Source organism: Neolamprologus brichardi, chromosome 1, assembly GCF_056152115.1.
Source record: "Neolamprologus brichardi isolate AB-2024 chromosome 1, ASM5615211v1, whole genome shotgun sequence".
Taxonomy (NCBI): domain Eukaryota; kingdom Metazoa; phylum Chordata; class Actinopteri; order Cichliformes; family Cichlidae; genus Neolamprologus; species Neolamprologus brichardi.
Genome location: NC_142104.1, coordinates 16,968,507 through 16,988,204, shown reverse-complemented (window position 1 = coordinate 16,988,204; position 19,698 = coordinate 16,968,507). Strand labels below are relative to the sequence as shown.

Below are 19,698 nucleotides of genomic sequence, written 5' to 3'. Positions count from 1 at the left end.
GTATCCATCTATAGAATGCTGCATGGTATATTCTAAATCTGCCTAGTTTTTTATGCAAAGATGTAATCACTTCAAGAGGGAGAAAGCACAAAGTTTGACTTTAAGTGACAATTATGAATCACTTAATATGATAAGGAGATTCTGCAGGTCATTAATCAATGTATAAAACCAAACAGAATGTATTTTTAGTGACACAGCGCACAAACACGGAAGCAAGATGTGTAATTAGGATTATTTATAATAAATATGAATTAATTAGTGCAATTTCTTTAACCATAGAGAATAACTAAATCCTTCAGGACAATGTCACATCAATGCACTGAACTCACTGTGTTATCCATCTGACAGAGCCTCCACGTGTTCTCACTGTAATTTCCCCCTCATGAATGAATTTATGCTGCACTAATCTGAATGTTCAAGGGAAAATCAAACGCATTTTACTGGCAGTACTCAAGCTGACTTACCTTTGTTTGAATGAAGGCGAATTCACAACGTGGAGGCTTAAAAATAGCCAAGTCTTGTACCCACTCCTTTGTGGATGTGCGCCTCCAGAGATTTATAATTGCGAAATTGGTTCGCCCTATGACTCCACAGGCAAGGTACTATTTCAGGCTAAGTCAATAGCAGTTGGTCTTCAAAAAAAACAAACTGCTATATTTCATACAGGTCCACATTTCCAATGCACGCTATTTTTTGCAAGTACCGTCTCTTTGCATCCGGACGCAATCTGACTTTATAACGTCCTTTTTCTTTTGAGCTACTTTTAAGTATGGTTAGTAGCAATCTTCCTTCCAAAGTGTGTTTGTTTTGATTCGTGACCTGCTAAAATGGTGGCACGCTCCCACAATGCATTGCGGCGTGACGTCAACTTCAAAGCTGGTAACGATCCGTGTTGCATGTTCTTGTACCTGTTTGTCTCTCACGGTTCAACCACATGGTGGTTGTGAATAACTGCCCAGCATCTACCAGTTTTTGATGGAAAACAAAGGAATAATGAAATGACAAAAAACCAAACAAAACAAACCCCCAAACTGTCTAGATAAAACATAAAGGCCTTGTGAAGTTAAACACAAAGTTATCTTACACAATACCTATATTTCTTGAGGTAAAGTTCATGTAGCCTGCTAATAGGCCTCCTAGCAAACCAGCTAGCTTACAAATATTTGTACTCACGTGAGCGCCTTTTCTTTTCTTTCTTCAAGACTTGGTCAAAACATTTCCCGAAGCAGACTGAAGTCATGATAATACCGTCTTTGAGGTAAGAAAAGCCACTCTGGTTGTGTTAATCACCGGTTTAATGACTATTGCGACATTTTTAGGGGTTTATGATGAATACTTTGATAAACGGAAAAACAGTGTGAAGTTGACCTGCTGAGATTAACACGATTGATTTTTTTCCCCAAACTGTGACCCTGATTTTTTCTTTCTTTTATGCCTCTGTACAAACCGAGGAAGGCAAAGTACAACAAAGGCCTATTAAAGGTAAAGTGCGTTGGTATAGTAATATTTAATGCTGATTTAATAATTACTGCAGTGTTTTAGAGGCTATGTGATGAATGTTTTACCACCTGGTAAAATAATCCTGGGCATAGTCCGCTGTGAATTTGTAGTTTGCTTTTCTTTGACAAAGGCAGTGTGTGGTTCACTGGAGTGAATGTGTGACATTGTTATTTTTATGGGCTATATCCTTTATTGACATTCAATATTTACTTTGATTGGGCAAACAGAATTAAATGTTTTATTGACGTTGGTGCTAGAGTTTTTGTGGGTTTGTGCATTGGTAAACAGGTTTCTTACTTTGTTGTAGCAGGACTTGGCATCAGAGAAAGTGGAATTTCTGTGTTTCTTGTGTGTACATGATTTCCTGGTCCACAGTTGCCTGAGTACTAAAAGAATGTTTTGTCCCAGATTTTCTTTGTCTCTTTTTAACAAAATGTATGTATTAATTTTCTAGATGGATTTTTATGTCATTTTATAAAGCAATCCTAGGAGATTAAGATGAACCTAAGCTTTTGGAAATACATGTGCATCTATATAGATATACTACATTACAGTTACAGCTCTGGAGGGCTTATTTTTATTAGCCTGGCAATTAAAAGTGCTTTATATCCAGAGCTATTTGATCATCAGTGGATCGCTTTGTTTTTTAAATTATCCTGATTAAATTAAGAATTTTCAAATTACTTTTGAGTAAAGAACAATTGAATTTGAATCACAAACTACACCAACCTTTTGTTGTGAAAGGAACGAATATGTTAAATTACTGTCAAGGCTGCATTCATTAAAACTTTAATCACCCCTTAAACCCATATTTAGTTTATCCAAGTGCTTGTGGAAGTCTGGCAAAAAAAGCTAAAAGAAATACTGGTATTTATTAATAATATATATTTTGTAGCAAATATCCTTTCTTACAAGACCCAGTCTCTCTTCTCTGTTGCCAATGCAAAAAAAAAAAAACCTTTATCAGCACATATACTGAAGATGACATAAGCACCCTTCCTAAAAAAAAAACAAACCCAAAAAACACACACACTAAACTGAACTTGTAAAAATGGCTTTTTTTCAGCTGTCTGTCCATACTAAAACTATATTTTTCTTCATCAAAAATGCTTTCCCAAAACTGGCTCAGGAGTGTGTCTGAACAGACCGGCTTTGGATCTGTAGTTTGCATGTTCTCCCTGTTTCTGTGTGGATTCCCTCCAGGTACTACTGTTTCCTCCAAAAGTCCAGAGACATGCATCTAAGGGTGTTAGGTTAATAGGTTATTCTGATTGTTTAGCCATTTGCTGGAGGTCATTTTGTTGGGTTCTGGCAGCAGTCATCCTGTTCCTCCTTGCACAAGAGCTGATACCAGTCCTGCTAATGGGTTAAGGATCTTCTAAGGGCTTGTCCAGCTCACCTAGAGTAACTGCCTGTCTCCTGGAATCGCACACTCTTGAGGCTGTGCTGGGAGGCGAAGGAAACTGTTTTGTAATGGCATGTATTGATGTCCCATTCTGAAGGGATTGGACTACCTGCGCAATCTCTATAGGGTCCAGGCATCACTTTATGCTGCCAGTAGTGGGACTGACCCGAGCCAATTGCAAAACTCTGAAAAAAACAGAAAACATAAAGAGGTGTAAGTGTAAGTGCCCTACACCTGTAAAGAAATTGTTGTTTGGGGGATTAGGTCATTGTTACCTGTTGTTAGTTTAATTAACATTAAAATAGCGGAAACTGAATAACGTCCACTTCTGCGGGGCTAAAACAGAAACAAACAACTATTCACACTCACACCCATGGGCAATTTAGATAGGCCAATTAAACTCGCCCACTAAGTGCATGTCTTTGGACTGTGGGAGGAGGCCAGAGCACCTGCAGGGAATCAATGTAAACACAGGAAGAACATGCAAACCTCACACAGAAAGGCCCTGGCCAGGTGGTGGAGTCAAACTCAGGACCTTCTTGCTGTGATGCAACAATGCTAACCACTGTTTTGTTGGCTGGAAATTTTTTTTTACTTTTAATTTTATTCTATAAGCTTCATACATTATCAATAAGCGCCTGTTTGTACTTGTGGACCTTCTATTAAATTGATTAAATATGTAGGCTAAGCCTCCCTTTAAATCCTGATTTTCTTTTTTTTAACAGTTATTTCTTAGTTTCATACCATTAAACACCACCAGGACTGCAGCTGTAAAAAAAGAAAGAAAATAGAACTGTCTTATGCACATCTAAATATTAATTTAATGGAATAACAGTTGTGATCCATTGGATTCTTGTGTGTCTTAATGACAGACCATTAACACTCTTAACTTACACAGCATTTTTTGGCAACTTCTTCTCACTTCAAATAGGGTAAACATTATTACTATATTAGGTCATTAATTATATTAGGGCACACTCGGTTCATTTCAATATACAATCTGCCAAGCATTGCAATTTAGAACTAGGTTACAAACCAAGAGATGATATTTAGCTGCAAGTAATTACTAACAGGACAAGTTCTGTTTATTAAATGTAACCAGAAAAACATACAAATCCAATGTAGGACTGTAAGCCATGCAAATATTTTGACATTGGGTTCTGTAGCATTCTTGTATTAAGAGAACTTGCACTACTTCGAAGGATAAAATGAATCGGAAATGCCTGATTGTCAAAAAATGTATGGGTGCTAGCATTGCTACCATAAGTGATGGTAAGTGAAGTAATGGAAAGATACCCTGAGAATGTTTGTACTTGCTTCATGGAACAAAGCCCAGAAAGGAAAGAGAGAAGAATTTAAGGAAAGAAGAACCTAACCGATTTCTTAGCTGGCCGATAGTTTGGGCTGATGTCTTGATGTTACATTTACAACAACTGGTAAATAAAAGTTGAAAAATTAAAGAAGACATGGGCGAAACACTTTTCAACCATGTTGTGAGTGTTGACGATGCATAATTTGTCCACCAGAGGGCACTTTGCAAGTTCCCTGTGGGAAAGTGTGTTTGGAACACAACGAAAAACAACCACTTGATATGAAAAGAGCTGGGGAAGTAAAAAAAACTGCATGTAACACATTCAGGGGGAAATGGGCCATATAAACGTAGTAGCCAAATAGCAGCATTATGGACGTGTTCTGATAGAAAATGCATGCCAATTGTTTCATGCTGGCTGCAGTTTAATGAGGGCTTTAGTAGTAATCAACAGCATGCTATTGAAACTTTGTCTTGCTTCCCGAATGGTTCAAGAGTGCTTTCATATCTCTGCCAATAATGTATAAAAACAAAATATATGCCAGAATAAAACAATGCACAAACAATAAGTTGTCAAGGAGCTGTGTGATAACCATGATAACCGTGCCCTTGTACAAACCATGTTTTATCATCTATTTTGCTCCAAAAGGGATTCGTAATTATAGGTTGAATTTCATTCTGGTATCTGGTATACTTTAAACGATTTAGCAATTGACGTGGGAAATTCCCTCACACACTTGTAATGATCTAATAATGTTCAGCCTGTGTGCACCGGTGTAAAATGACTGGGCTGAAGTGCTGCAGAGGTGGATGTATTTACTGATTTGCTTTTCACTGCGGTTTTGGTCGGAAAAAACTTGTCGCTTCTGTTAAACCTTTTGATTTTCTTCCCCTTGTTTTGCTCTCTTCTGACAGGCCGTGGCATACAGACTGACTTTTTCATTCAATGTGTGCTATGATCGTATCCATTTTTATGGCGGTACTGCATTGACTAAGCTGTTTAACAACTAACAGTTATTATAAAATGCCTTCCAAAACTCAGTAGCAGAATAGCAAGTATCAGTGGCACAATGCAATCAGAGTGAAATGCATTGGGAAGCGCAGTGCAGTAAATGCCTTGTGTGGTTAAATGTTGTGAGAGTACGGAGTTGAAACAAACTGTTATCAGATCATTCCCTGCTAGGCACAAATGTGACATTGCAGGAAGTTACAAATAGAGAAATTAAAGTTTTTCTGAATCTGCTGTTTTGGTAGTGGAGCTAAATCGGTCTTTAAGAGAAGGTGCTCAGCTGCCTGTCCAGTAAGTGGTCGTTTATGTCTACATCTATAATCCATGTTATGACAGTTAACATGGATTATAGAGGCCTCCTCGCTGTAACGGTGTGTCATTTTGGCAGTAATTTTTGCATTGAGAAAAGTTTGCCCCATTTGCTAATTTATTAAGGGACTGATAAAATGACTTTTAACACTTGGAAACTTATTACGTGCTACAAAAAGTCTACAATTAAAAATGGGAGGAACCATGTTTATGCATTCAGTTGCATGACTTACTTTCACTATTCTCTCCTTGGTTTGTCAGAATAATGTTGATGAACACTTTCCTGTTGTAAATGTGAGCTGTGTGTTAGGGATGTCTGCAGCATGTTGATCTATCAGCTATGGCGATACAGGGAGCAGTCAAAATAACCTTTACATAAGGGATGGCTAATTTAAACTACACACTATACTGCATTACTGCACATTTTGGAGGTAATAGGGTAGTTTATTTTGGCCATTTCCCATTTACAGATTGAATTGAGAGTAATGTGTATATAAATACCAGTGGAAGAGTACCAAAGCATGTTTCTCATACAGCATGTTTAGCTCACTTTAGTTAGTGGACATAACATAATATCAGCTAAATAGTTAAAAAGGGCATTTTTTGTTTTAATTTCAAATGTAGTTTGCCTTGGTGTCAGCTAGTTTTCAGAATGAATTTGCTATTTCAGTCTTGTTTTTATTATTTTAAAAGGTTTTACTTTTGTTCCTGATGGTTAAAATCGTAGTTTCATTTTCTTATAGTAATGTGGAGGGTTTTTGCTAGGCAATATCCAGAAGCTCAGAATAGAAATGACAAAATACAGTCACTTTCTGTAGGGATCCCAGGTCAGTGATTAAATGCACCACTCCTTATCAAAGTGGTTGACACAGTAAACTGTATATTTATTTATTTTTTTTAAATTGTGGTTGGTTTTATGAGTGGACAATATTATTCAGTCGGGTCTCTTTTTCCCTAGTGTCTTTTTATTTATTTATTTTTTTACATTTTTCAACAGAAATGTTTTTATGTCAGATTTTTTGTTGTGTTTGCTTAATTTTTATTTACTCAAGTGATGGCATCTTTCAAACATCTAACTGTAACAAAACTGTATTATGCCAGCCTCAGGTAACAAAACATAAATCACAACGAGGGGCAGTAAAAAAATAAGACAAGTATAAAAATCAAAGTAACAGAAACAGAACTGGATTAACAAATAAATAAGTGATACATGTGTATCCTTTTTTTTAGTTTTTAACTAGCACACATTGTCTGCATTAATGATCTTATCATTTCCTTCTATCATTTCTTTAATATTCAGAAGAAGTAGCCACTTCATCTGTGACATGAAAACAAAAAAGGAAATATTTTTCAAATGGATATGTTGTTTTTCTTTTTTAAAATAAATTAAAGCTATGTCTACAAATTAATAGATTACAGAGTAATTATCAGGAAATAGCCGTAACTGACATGGAGAGTAAAAAGCGGTAAATAGAGAGTAAATGCTCAGTGCAGCATAGCAACATAACTAAGAGATAGGGTTGTACCTCACCTGATCCAACCCTATCTATAAACTTTATCAAAAAGGAAAGCTTTAAGTCTAATCTTAAAAGTAGAAAGAGTGTCTGTTTCCCAAGTTTCAAACTGGGAGATGTTTTTACACCAGAGGGACCTGATAGCTTAGGACTCTGTTTCCCATTTAAGTTATGGAAACTCTGAGAATCAAAAGCGAGCCTGTAGTCTGGCAGCTATTCTATTTAAGTAAAATATTTTTACATTAAAGAGGGCTTAAACAGAGCAGAGAAGCTAATATGGGAAAAATATAAGATATTTATAGTACGTTTATAATACACTAAGGGATCATCTTTTTAAAGACTCTTCTTATAGTCAGTGCATAACTCATAACTGCTTCCTCCAACAATTTTCTCACAGCTTGGGTTTCTGGCATCATTTATTTCCACTATTTAGTCACGTTCACACTGAATTAACAAACATTACACTATGGCAACAAATTCAGCAACTGCTGCTTGAAGAAGGGATGATGAATGTACATACAGAGTGTTTACAACAAGGTGAAACCCACTGGTTACACGAAAGAACAAGAAAATCAGATTAGACCCTGCAAAGTTCTTGAAAAAATGTTTGGACAGATGAAAGATTAACTTGTATCAGGATGACGGTAAGAGAAAAGTATGGAGGAGGAGAGAAACAGCTCTGAAGCGTACCACATTATCTGTCAAACATGGTGAGTTTATACAATTCATTTTGAGACAGTGAAAATGGGACTTTCAGTCCTAAACACATTTTTTGTTAAGGCACTTGAATTTGAACTGATGCATCACAGATAAGATTAATATATGGATCAGCTGTATTCTACTATCAACTCTATATAAAATACTCTATTTTTAAGTTTGGGGCTTTTTAGTTTCCCAGATGATAAAATACAATCCAGTTGAGTAACACATAAATAAGATGAGAAAGAAAAGCAACAAATATGGCTTTTCATTCACAGACAAACTGCTGTTCTTTCAGTGAATTTAATATAACGAAACTATTCTATAGTAGGAAAAATAAGAAGTGTTGTTGCTCACTAGATGGCACCATTGTCTTACTATAAACCGAATGCACTAGTCTCTCAGTTGCATAACATTGGAAAAGTACTGCGCTAAGTGGGTCAAATAAAATTTTAAATCTTTGTTTCTAAAGAAGTTTCTTTAGTGCTGAAGAAAAAAGGGAGTTGTTCTTGTCACTTATGAACAAAGGCTATCTCTTATGTAAAATGGTGACTCATAAAGAAACACCACCCTGAGTCATAATGAATTCCTTTAGTAGGCTGCACCATCTGGGGTTAGTGTAAGATAAACCATTAACAACCAACAGAGATGTCAGACGTTACAAACTACGTTACACTTTTTGTCCTTACGTGGCCCTTGTCAGGTTTTTGAGAGTGGAAAAAGTCATCTAGAGAAAACGGGAGACCTAATTAGTCTTGCAGGTCATACTTAACCTTTACAAAGGCTTGAGGCTGATATCCATATTTAACCTTAAAATGTGTCTATTTTTTCTCATTTATAAATGAGACAAGAATGCCTTTAGAGTTATCTTGAAAATATATTATTTTCAAACTGTATACATAAACTTGGTTGTTACACTTTTAAATTCGTTTATGTTCAGTTTTGAGCATTTCTCTAAACAAAATTAATTTGTTTGGGAAATTTGGAAATTTTGTCACATTATGGCCATCATGGGTAAAGTCATGGTAAAAGTAAGTACACATATCAAGACATACTAGAAAAATCATCTAGTCCTTACCAGTCCTTACTAACTATAACCTCATATATATATATATATATATATATATATATATATATATATATATATATAACAACAAATATTAAACCATGTCCTTATTTAACAAAACATAAGCTATAATGCTGAAGCAGTGTAAGAAAAACTCCACTTCATGATTCAGTGACCTGGAGGAACACCTTTAGCAGCAATAACTTGATTGTGAATCATGTGAATCTGTGTGACTTTATTGGTGTCTTACATAGCAGTGGAAGAACTCTTGCCCACTCTTCCTTGCATTGCTCTCTTAAGGTCTTGCACACATTTCAATCACTTGAACTCTGGAGTTTGAATGGGCCAGTGTAACACCTTGATTTGATAGATTTGCTGGTTTCCCTGTGGGTCATTGTCTTGTAGCATGAGTCCGTTTGTGCCGCGCTTTTGCTGTCACATTTGACTCTACAATACTTTGGTAAAAAGGGGAGTTCAGACTGCAGGGTGGCCAGCTCTGGCTGCGAAACAAGCTCAAATTGTTCAGTCTTTTTTTTAAATTGAACTATTGAACATTTAACATGTTAACAGAGGCATGTAGAGTCTGACATATAGTTCTTGTGCTTTTTGCAGTTTCTCAGCATTGCATAGTCTGACTCTGGAACAAATTTGTTGGAATATCCACTCCTGTGAAGCTTGGGAACTGTCTTAAAAATGTTCTGCTTGTAAATAATCTTACTATAACATGATGCATTTTATATTGTTTGTAAATGGCAAAAAATATGAACTCCGTACATTGCCGATATCTTTTCTCTATGGTGTTGTGTTAATCCACACCTCAAAGCTCCAGAGCACCAAAGTGCCAAAACCTCTGCTTTGATTGAGATGGTTACAACTGCTGCTGATCAGTTAGTCAAGGGCATTTGATTAACAGTACCTGGTACGCAGCTTTTGCTTTTTGTTGTAACTTTTGTTAAATAAATTATGACACAGTATGATATTATCATGTTTATCAGAGGTTGTATTTGCCCAATTTTAAGACCTGCTAACGACTAGATCATTTTTATTATGTCCTGATAACTGGTATAAGAATTCTTTTTACATTGTTGTATGACTTTAGGTAAGTCACTACTTGTAGAAACGTCCCCCTTAAGTACAAATAAAGGTACAAAGTAATGCATAGAATGCATTATACTTAATTCTTGTCCTATCTTAGACCTGTGTAGTTGGTTTCATACACAAACAACCAGATTTCACTGTAATTAAATTGTAACCAATATCATGTTGCACTGAGTTCTTGGAAGATGAAGTGCACATTTAAAGGTTGTGTCCAACAGAGGGCAGCCAAGTGCTACAAAATCCATTACTAGTGTTCAATGAGTTTCACTTAACTGTGTGTGTATATATATAGTATAAATATCTATATTGCTTTCATAATGTGCACTCAGCTTTCATCTTCAAACTAAACCTATAAACAATTACTAGACATATGCTGTGTGGGAATATTGTAAATCATGTTGTAGCTGGTATTAATTGCTAATGGGTCTCCTTAAACGTGGCCTAAAAAGAATCCATAATATTATAATTGCCTACTAAGGAAAATGTCTACGATTTTCAGTTAGTCACCATTCTACTCTGATTGTTAAGGATTAATTATTCAGCTACAATTAATGTTATGTTAGTTGTACTTCCTGTCAGTGCAGAGCTCTTCTGATGAAAGCAAACGTAAACTTGTTATATTAACATTTCCTGTTTATATCAAGTCACTTTTTGTGTTCACGCCCTTTTTTTACTCAAACAGAGGCAGTGACACTTTCTCACATCCACCCAGGAGTAGCCAAGTGTGACTACGCTTAGATAACCCACTCTAATGCAAGCATACAAACTCACACAGAATAAAAACACTTAGTACTTTGAGTAAAATGAGAAGTATTAATTATAATTTCTTTTATAGTTTTAACATTTTCCATGCCTTTTGAGAAATCCTTACCCTCGACATTTTTAACAACAATTGTTCCACCCTTAATGTAATGTTGCAACTAATGGAGAAAAAATACTGTAATTATAAAATGCATTTCAATAAAGTCATATCTGTTATTGGTGTTTGTAAGAAATAATGTTACCCAAACTGAAATTTGTAGATTTTTAAATTACAGTGCCTTTGGTCAGGAATCAAATTTAATATATTCTTGTTGAATCATACACTTGTTTACATGCATATATTTTAAAAGCTTAAACTAGTTAAAGGCTTACCTTAGAGTGATAATCTAGGCTGCGTTTGTTTGTAGTGTTGATGACGGCAACAGAAACAATGTTTGCTAAAGAGTATCTTTGTTAGAATGGCGAAATTTGCTGTCGCTTCCTTGGAGTGTGTGTGTTTAGGATGATATTACAGTTTTTAACATATTTTGCTCAAGCTTCATCTTGTGCTCTGAAAAGTGTTTCATGTCTGTGTATAAATTCAGTTGTAGCATGTTGATTTAGATTTACATGAGAGCTCTAGCGTGATGAGTCTACGTAGATGTGAAGATCTATGGAAGATCAAAAATATCTTTTTAAAAAACAGGAAGAAAGCAATATTCATACAGCAATGACAAACACAATGTCCTTACAACATAAAATACGATATTTTAAATATGATACAGAACAACTTCACAATTAAAGTGATAAACCCAGTCGAACGGGAACTGCTGCCATTTCTCCATTAACTTCTAACAGATTTAATATTTTGTGCAAAAGGTTGTTTAGTCAAACAACAAGAATTTTGCTATATCGGTCTAACCTGTGCAGCCTGTGCAAGAAAACGATTGAAAAAAAGGTTTAGGTAAGCTTCTACCTGATATGCAAATAAACTGTGATAATGCAAAATGTATAAAACATTAACTAACTTCTGTTTCAGGTTGCTTTCCAATCACAACTCCTATATAGTTTGTTATAATATAGTATGTGTTGGTTGGGCTCATAGTGTTTGTGTCTGTTCTAAACACACCTCACTATGAGGCTAAGAGTATTGATGGTGGTGATAAAGATTTGTAATAATGTCATAAAGCCATAGAAGACAAGGAGCTATAAGTGGAGATTGGCTAAACAGTGTAACCAGTAATCAGTCAGCAGGGTGAAAAATGACAAGGCCAACGTTAGCAGACAGAAATGGGGAATAAAACATGGGGCTCGTGCAGGCTGAACAGACCAGAACAGGAGCAGGGCGGGGGAGTAGAGGTGACCTGCTCTCAGAGGGGACAGGCCTGTCGCATTTTGTGATTACAACCAATAGGTCTCAATTTCACATGACAACCCCAAGTACTCATTTGGGGGCAGCGTCTGTATTATAAAGGTTGGAGGCGAGAGGGGAGGTGGGTTAATGTCCCATTGGTTTTGAGTAACCTCTATGATGAAGAATACTTTTGCTTGTGCTTTTCCTAACCTGCAGCAGAACCTGCTCTCTGTCATCAACTCATTCAAAACTGGCTACAATAAATTTTAAATTTAGACATGTTTAAAAAAAAAGAAAAAGAAATGTAATTATTTTTTAACTGTGGGAGTTGTACTTAAATGAAGTTGAGTTCACTTGTTGGAATAAGTATACTGTTTCATACTTTTGATGCGATCGGACAGCATTGCCTGTAGTTTGTGGGAGGAAATCATTAAGTTTATCAGTAATGCAAAATGTTTTCAAGTATGGATGAAGATGTTTAGCTGGTGCTAATGAACCACAGATGGGGGTCTGATTAAAGATTATTAGCTACAATAGGTTGTCTGTGTACCACCTGTGGGTTATAGGATACTGATGCACACACAGTATTTCAGGGCTGCTTTTTAACACATGAGCTTGAAAATTGCATAGTTAAAATAGTAAGAATACAATGTTTATGTCAGGTCTGCTCTTGAGTCAGTGTCGTTTAGAATATAAATATATATTTTGAATGTATAATCTAAGTTGGAAAAACAACACTCATCTTACACTTTTCCTGAAATTCTGTGTTTTCTTTAATCTTGTGATAATTGACCGTGAACGTAGTGCAACAGGAACTCGTAATGGCTAATTCACAATCATTTTAATGATGCCAATTTGCTAAAAATGTAAAAACAAATACCAGTTGAGGAAAAAAATGACTTGAAAAGTTGAGCCCATTGTGTAACTTTATGGTGTTTGTTGCACCTTAAATAAATAGAAAGAAATAATAACTGACTGAACAGATTTTCTTGTTTGTTTTGAAGTTTAGACAGTTAAGTACCAGTTAACATGTGTTGTTCCTTGCAAACATAGTAGCCACAACTGCAGCTAATATTCTTGGGTGCTTTCATTTGACAGCTTGTTGGTATCTAAGCCTGTGCCCCTCTTTTTGTATTTACATTTTTATGCAGTCATCATTGCATCTGATGACGTTTTCATCATTTATTTTCAGCCTGTGTCCAATATGAAATAATCAGGCTGTGCTCTTGACTTGTTTTGTTGTTTTGATTTGCAGTTACAATATGTGTTAGGCTTGGGTGTCACTCTTGAAACAAGGACTAACATTGTACTTTTTGGAAAAAAAAATCTTGATTTAAATAGTTTTGGAAGTTAGATTATTAGAGGACTTAATGTGCACTTTCACTTAAGCCACTCCTGCGCCTTCAACTTTTATGCAGATAAGTATAAAGGCATTCCCCTTCCAGAGCTGGGTGCGTGCCCAGTATGCAGGAGTTTATCTGGCACATGTGTCCCTCCCTCCGTATTTCACTTCTGCTTCTACTTCTCTCCTTCTGATAGCTTTATCACTGCGGAGGGGTCAGATGCTGACACCAGCATAAGGGCCGCTTAAATCGCTCTAAACAACATCTATCATGGACCCTATAAAATAAGCTTCATGGCACACAATACCCTGGCCTTGCGCTTGGAAATGCTCGTCTATCATATGGCTACTTGACTCCAGAAAGCTATTTTTTTGATGATATGTTGAAGATTCAGGAAAGGAAGGCTCTGATTTAGCCCTAATCAGTCTTTATGAGTAATTTTAGATAGCAACTGTATGGGAGATCTATCACTCGTCAGGAGTGAAGATTTGGAGGTGATAAATGGCACTAGCCTACAGTTCTGTTTATTGATCAGCAAGAAGCTTGATATCAGGAAAACCTGATAGCTAAAAAAAATATCATAGAAAGAAAGTATCATTTTTCCCCCTTTTTTATATTTCAAAGGCATAGCATAGTGAAGAATTAGGTGCTTAAAGGGAGGGAAGTAGGATGCTAATTGACTTTGATTATTGGCTTAATATTATGACATGCAGACATGTTGCTGATACGGCTTAGAAAAACAGAAACAAATGATATTCAGGTGCTTGAAAACAGAGAGTATGCTGTTGTGGCCACTATATCAGAACAGTCCTGCAGGCTGTTCAGTAACCACTTGATTAATAGCTGAATGCTAACAGATTGCAGCAAATTGTTAGTTCACTAAGGTCAGAAAAAAAGGAAAAGAAAGATAAACTGCTGGCTGTAATCTGACACAAGTTGCTGGTTTTTCACAGCCTCGGTGTATTAAACGAATGCTGTTATCTATGAAAGTTTATTAAGGTCTTTACATTCTAGTGGCAGTTTTGTTCAAGCTTTCTAGATGAGCCTTTTAGTTTAAAGGTTAAACATTGCTATTAGCAGGGTGCTTGGCAGAGATATATCATTCAAATTAAGAGTGAAAATGAGCAAAATTTGATTGATAGGCATATTCATATATTCAGACTACAATTTATGGTAAATGTTATCATCCTCTTAGATTCAGACATAAAATTCTTGTAATTTATAAGCTCATTTAATTAAATTGTCTTTGATGTTAGATAATGTCGTATTAATATTGCTACTAATGTTTTATCCTTGTACAATACAAAATTGTTCTTACTGACAAGCCCGTTTAATTTGTGTCTGCTCTTAACTAATGATATGTCCGTGTACACTGCATAGATATAAATATTTGGTGAAGACACCTCATTTATAGATAGTGTGCTCCTGCTCTTTTTGTAGTTTGTGTGGCTCCTTGCTGCTAAATAGCAGTATGCATAGAAATGGATATCTTGATTCTTCATTGTCTTTTTCACCCATTATTGTGCTTGAGTAAATAGGTAGTAAGAAATCCATGAAATTCATCTACAAGATAAATATTTTAATTACCACGTTTTAAAATTAACAGCTCAGAAAGCTCAGGCTCCTGACTGGGGTTATAGACATAAGAACAAGGATCCCTGAATGCAAATCTTAAGTAGAAGAGCAAAATGTGTCTGGAAGAGCCAAAAAAAGAGAACAATCAATGACCCAGAAAAGAGGAATTATTGTCGAAGCCCATCACTTAATTTCTTTAAAAGCCTTTTGAGAAGTCAGAAGCGCTCAATGTGCATCCACTAAAGTTAACACTCTGGGTATGCCATACAATTTAATTATTAGGACATGATTCATTCGGTGAGTGGTCACCCATTCAGTGAGACCATTTATGGGCCCAGCGTATTCTTTACAGCTCAAAAATCCTCCTTTTGGTCAGTAATCACTGAACTGTACAAATGTAATTTAGATACTTGATTGAGAAAGAGATTTTGCTAATTAAGAGTTTTTGTAGAGGGTATAATCATTTTGACTGGTTATTCATCAGGAACAATGTGATAATTAGCCCTCATGCAGTCTAAGTAAGAACAGTAAAGTCTCTTAGAGGATGCTTTAGCATATACAATAACTAATCGCCATTTGTAAGCTGAGTGAGTGTGTGTTCATGATTTTTTTTAAACTGCATATTTAAACTATATAATGCACACAGTGTTTTATTCATCACATGAAACTTGCTGAGACATAGACAGATTGTGCTTTGCCCATTTGTATGTCTTAAACTTGTTTAATTCTAAATGATTGTGAGAATAACACTGTATAATGTTTTTGTTTATTCAGGCTCTATTTATGAACTGGGGCTCTTTTATAGATCTGGCTTTCCATCTTTTTAAAGTTGGATTTTTGTTAAATAGGTAATGTACTTTACACAGACCACCATGTGCTTTTTGTCATCGATTTGTTTAATTCATGTACTTAAAGTGTGTGCTTTCAGTTTCTGTGATATTGGTATTGACTAACATGTTTCTGGTCCTTAAACATCCACAGTCCATAAGTAATGTCTGGTTAGTGTAGGAATGGGATTGTTAGTATCTTTAAGTACTCTTTTGTTATTCACTTTTAAGTAGGAAAAAAGGATCAGGATTTTTTTATACTATATTTATGATATGTTATATTTAATTTTACTTCAGGAAAAAAGTTTTAGTATTTCTATTCCCAGTGCCAGCATTAATATAGAGAAGAGATGGATGCAAGTTAAGGAAGTACACCCCCTGAAAGACCTACCCTTATCTCTTCACATTTAATTTTTGAACACACCTACTCCAAAACAATTGGCTCTTACAATAAACTCATTTTGTCACAGGTAGTTAATTATGCATGCTACAAGTCATTTATAGCTTTTAAAAAGTACTTAGGAATAGATGGCTTAGTCATTAGATTTGCAAGACAATGTTTTTTTTGTATGATTTCTGATATATTAGTTTATACAAGTATAATATATATACTTGATATACAAGTTTTCCTTGAGAATGAAACAATATAGACGTGTACTTGCAAAGTGCAATTACAAACGTGCCGCCACAAAGTGATGCCTCTTTCCTTTTTGTTGCGTTGAGCTAGAGTTAAGAGTTATACACAGACCCCGATGGGGATTCGCATCATGTATGCCTTGTGAATGTAATGCTGTAGAGACCCAACGTTAAAGCACCATCGTGGACGTCTCACTTCCTGCACCACACAGAGCTTTCTTGCCATTCTTATCTACAGTAGGTCTTCACTGACACTACCACACAATAGTAGTTGCGCACCCACATACAAGCATCAAACTTTCTAATTTAGTAGGAAATGTTGTCCACACCAGTTCATATAGAGCAGGGGTTCTCAAAGTTAAGACAACTGGTGAACTGTCAAAAGCAAACTTTGTTTGTTAATGTTAAAAAGGTTTAGTCTGCTAAAGAGAGATAAAACTAAAGAAAATGCTCCTTTAATCTCATGCTGTGCTGCTTTATACATACAGTACCATGCAAAAGTCTTATGCTACCCCTCATTTCTTTATATTTGTAAGGAAAATGGGAAATAAGTACAGAGGTTTGTTGAAAGATCTGTAAACAAATAAATAAAAGACAAAGACATTGACATTCAAAGCTATTTTTGGTTGTTGGGTGCCTTTTGTTCAGTTCTCTGTCAAAATGGTATTGTGTATACTTTTGGTGCAATCTTGAGTGTGATACACATTCATGGTTTTATGAATGTGTAAACATGTTTAAACCAAAAGAGCAGGATGTTCATTGAATGCCACAGCAGTTTTCACACTTTTTGTGTTCTATGTGATCACCAGGAGATTTACCCTTTAAATATCTGCAAGGCAGATTAATGAGGCACCCTGACTCCCTCTTATATGGCCTTCTATAAGTAAATATTTTAAGAATCAACACTGATGTTCACAATAGGACTCTACAGTGGTGTAACTGGAACAATATTTTCTTTTAGTTTGCTCAGTTTACGCTTTGACTTCACATGAAGCCACTGCTTTCTTTAGGCTCAATACAAACTGTCTGGTAAAAGGACGTTATATACTGTACATTTTTGAGTCAAGGAAGATCTGTCATAAACTATGAGGACTTTTTTGGTGATCATTTCTATATATCAGCTAAAATGAATGCATACCACAAAAAAAGCTCTCTTTCTCTGTTTGGATCAGCTGGCTGTTGAATTTGTGGTCTCAGTCTTTAATTTATGTACTAGATCTTAAGTAACACACATCCCTATAGCCTAGTCTGAATATTTACCCAATCAAAGGTTTATTGAATTCAGATAAACCAATACAAAAACTATTCAGGTTTTTGCAGTATGTCATTTTTTGTACCATTCTAAGTGCTAAAATTTGTTTATCAAAAATACAATATAAATGTTTATCGCCCATTTATGTTCATCAAATTTGTAAAATGGCATAAAGCTTTCCACCACTTGTCTCCAGTCCCAGTTTTCTTAATCTGATTCCAAGAATTATATGAAGAGGATGTGAAGGTCGCAGAGGAAGAGAAAATCTCAGGAGTTATATAGGAATAAAAATACATAAAGATCATTAGATTTTTATTATTGTTGGCGATTTCTTTGTTGTATTGCAGTGGGGTAATTTCCTGCTGTGTTATTTCTTTCTTAGTGCTCTGCGTTTTAAAACACATGCTTACCTGTGAATATGAGGGGCTCTCTGTTAACTTGCACTTCAGAATGAAAATCAACCAGATTCACTAGTTGGGAAATCGTAGAATGAGAGAGGGAGGGCAAAGACCAGCGTAAAGCAGAGTCTGTCTTGGCACCAGAGCTCTGATTCTATTTACGGCTTTTAACAGAAATCTGATTAACGGAGGCATTTTAAGCAGAGTGACCTGGAGGAGGAGTGAGGAATGGGGGAAGAGGAACAGACGCTTTCATTAAATCAGCAATCGATGCCAGCACTCCTCAGAGACCAGCGTACAGGAATAAAGGAATAAAATAAAATGAAATAAAGGAGCCATTTCTTATGTTTATCTAAACTGTTGGGGTTTGAAGTACACTGTGGATTCAACATTGCTTTACAGCGAGGGAGATTTTCTGTCTCTTACCCTCACACTTGTATGCCTACATTATGTCTGGTATATTGTTTTGTTCCACAGAAGCAGTAAGACTGTACAATCTTTTTACGATATAAACATGAATCCTTTAAATAATGAATAAAACTGATTTTCTGGATTGTCAAACAGCCAGCTAACTGCAAAAAGACATAGTAATATAGCTTAGTGATCACAACAAGCATTTGAGTGGAAATTATGAAACACTTAAGATTACTCTCTGAAACAGACCTGAGGCGATGGCCTGAGGGGGTGCTGAGAAAGCGGTCTCTCCCCAGCAGACAGAGCCATTCAACCTTGCATTACTATAATCCATTAGACATGGCTATTGCAACGAATGGCTTGCTTACCACCCATAGTTTCTTATCGTGACTGATCTATCAGCTTACAGAATAAGATAAAAAAACAAAAAACTAAAATAGTCATACTTTTAAGGCACTGTTTTTATCGATTTGGACCGGGCCTTCTGGTGTAATGGACAGATTCACTAGAGTATCATGAAATCATGAAGTTTCATGGTGTAATTCACCTGCTTCAGCACTTTAGTGCAGTGGAGCGGAGGAGAAAGAGTGGTAATGATAACAATGCTTATTAAACAATACATGTGAGGGTCCAAAATTACCAAACCTCTGAGGCTGCAGCTCTGAGGAGTCTGTGTAATGCATCATAATGAGACAATTTTATCTGTTTCAAAATGTCCCATTATGCTAGTTCTTAACTTTTCCCTGAATTCTCCTTTCAGTGCGATATAGCAGTAATAGTAAAGAAGGGAGGCAATTACTTGCACACACCACGATCATTCAGTTACTTTAACATATCATGCATAATTACTGGTATTTTAAAACCACTTTAGTAAAGGATCCACACACTGCAGAATACAGCGGGGCAAAGTAGCTTTATCCGTGTGACTAACACTACTGTAACACAGACAGATAGCCCCCTGGAGAGTGTAAGTCTGGTGAACATAATCTGTCTCCCACTTTGTGTGTGTGTGTGTGCGTGTGTGTGTGTAGACCTGCTGCAGGGTAGCAGTGTCAGTAATACACAGTAGCAGCAGGAATCACTCTTTCAATTGTGACAACTATTTAGCTCTTGCCTGCTCACGTGACAAATTGAGCATGGAAATCACCTATTGGGAAGGGAAGATGTGGAGATGGACATGTAGTGGCAGGGGAACCACCGCTGGTTAACGCTGACCCAAATCTGAAATGTTTTTAGGCTGTAGCTTTTA

The 19,698-nt window shown here is 36.0% G+C and overlaps 1 long non-coding RNA gene across 1 annotated transcript; it reads left to right on the top strand.

The window, feature by feature from the left end:
- The first annotated feature begins 914 nt into the window (after positions 1-914).
- LOC118454003 (uncharacterized) lies at positions 915-18,228 on the top strand. Its single transcript, XR_004843544.1, has 3 exons — positions 915-1,105; positions 1,203-1,258; positions 18,210-18,228. It is a non-coding gene; the product is annotated as an uncharacterized LOC118454003 (long non-coding RNA).
- The last annotated feature ends 1,470 nt before the right edge of the window (positions 18,229-19,698 follow it).